Consider the following 2,500-nt stretch of genomic DNA (forward strand, 5'->3'; position numbering starts at 1 on the left):
AAACAGCCAAAACACAACTACAGAACATGACACTTCAAAGATCACACCATACAGAAGGTACATCAAAGCAACCATTACTCATCATCTCGACATTCTATTCTTCTTCTTCTTCAAGTACCAAGTCTGTGCCAGACATCGGTGATCATGATACGCCATTCATATCTCTGATGAGATAACCTCAGAAAACTAATATTACTCTTCTCTTTCTTTGTCACCCAGCTGTTCAAACTATTCAGATATGTTTTTCTTGGTCTACCTTTACTCTTTTTACATTCTATCTTTCCTGTGAGAGCAAGATGTTCAATACATTTATGTCGATTTAGGCGTCCTAAAAATTGCATTTGTCTTTTTCTTATTGTACGAATTAATAGCCTTTTAGTTTCAGCTTGCTCTAATACTTCTTCATTAGTTTTCTTCTCTGTCCGACATTCTATAGAACACCTAAATCTTCTCATTCAAAACCTCAATTTCCTCAGCAACGGCATCGATCTTCTCACTCTCACTCTCACCAAAAACAACAATCCTCTACACAATGAAGCTGGGTACGACAGCAATATCAGCTAGCATGATCGTTTACTTCAAAAAAGTTAAATTCCAACTTGATACTGGTGCGGACGTCAACACCACAGAGAGGGAATACGTGTTTTCACAACAGATCAAACCAACAAGTAAAACATTGATCATGTGGAACAAAGAGAAACTATCTCCCATCGGTGAGGCAGAAATCAAAACTAAAAATCCCAAAACTGGAAAAATGACATACATCACTTACTCTGTTGTCGAAGATGGATTCAACAATCTGTTAGGATTGAATACTCTCAAAGAATTGAACCTCATCAAAATCGAACATGTCAATTTCATTGCTAATGTAAATGACAGCACAAATGATCAAGTGGACATCGGTGACCTCGGTACTGCTGTACTTCATATCGACGAAAACATTAAACCAAGAACACTTCCATGCCGAAATGTACCATTCGCACTGAAAGCAAAAGTCAAAAACGAACTGGACAGATTGACAGAACGGGGCATAATTGAGTCTATCACTAAACCCACTGCATGGGTCAACCAAATGGCTGTGGTTGAAAATAAAAAATATGTTTAGACCCTCAACAGCTAAACAAAGCCCTCAAGCGGGAACGTTACAAAATGCCGACACTCGATGAAACACTTCCGAATCTCAACAACGCCAAAATTTTCAACAAATTTGACGTCAAAGAAGCGTTTCATCATGTAAAACTTGATGAGGAATCCTCAAAACTCACCACAATGATTACACCATTTGGCAGATATCGTTGGCGTAGACTACCTTTTGGTCTCTCTGTGAGCAGCGAAATATTTCAACAACGGTTAAACGAGGCGCCTATCAAGGCTGAACAAACGTTGCTGACGACATTCTCATATTTGGATCATCTGTCACAGAACACGACAACAACGTAAAAGCATTGAAACTTAGATGCAAAGAGAAGCGAATCAGATTGAATGATGAAAAAGCTTGCATCCAGCAATCAGAAATACAATTCTTAGGACACATCATTAATGGAAACGGCGTTAGGCCAGACCCTAAAAAAGTAAAAGCAATTACTGAAATGCCAGCTCCTAACGATGTACAAGGCATTCGACGTTTTTGTGGACTTGTACAGTACCTTGCACGGTACATCCCTAACTTCTCTTCAAGTGCAGAACCACTTCGTTCACTCACCTACAAAGACATCCCTTTCAACTGGTCCGATGCTTGTCAAAACGCTTTCAACGAAATAAAAGACAAGATCGCAACTGCTACTTATCTCGCATTCTTCGATCAAAAGGAACAACTCTACCTACAAGTCGACAGTAGTGGTGACGGTTTAGGTACTGCTCTCATTCAACGCGGACAACCAATAGAATTTGCTTCACGTGCTCTCACTAATTCGCAAAATAAATGGGCTCAAATCGAAAAGGAAACACTCGCCATAGTATTCGCCCTGGAACGTTTTCACCATACACCTTCGGCCGACCAATATTCATACAAAACGATCACAAACCTCTCGAAAATATCCTCTCAAAACCTCTGGGCGAAGCCACAAAACGATTACAAAAGTTGATGATGAGAATTAACAAATACAACATCAAATTTGAATTTGTTCCTGGATCACAGTTAAAATTAGCAGATACTCTCAGTCGTGCATTCTTGAAGGACAGTGCAGAAATAGAAGAACACTATATTAATGCTATAGAAATCCGCGACGTAACTCTGGATAAAATAAGATCAGAAACTCAAAAAGACAATTCTCTCCAAACGTTGATAAAATATGTTCAAAGCGGATGGCCAAAAATAAATGAATTACTTCCAGAACTGAAATCCTATCACCAAATCAAAGATTTCATTGATATTTCTGATGGACTACTGATGAAAGGAGAAAGAGTCATTATTCCAAAATCTTTGCAATCAGAGATCAAAATGCATCTACACAGCTCTCATTTTGGTGTGATTCCATGATACGACGGGCTAGATCAACCG

This window comes from Berghia stephanieae, chromosome 11 (genome assembly GCF_034508935.2).
Source record: "Berghia stephanieae isolate SIO BIC M18660-M18661 chromosome 11, UCSD_Bste_1.3, whole genome shotgun sequence".
NCBI classification, from domain to species: Eukaryota; Metazoa; Mollusca; class Gastropoda; order Nudibranchia; family Aeolidiidae; genus Berghia; species Berghia stephanieae.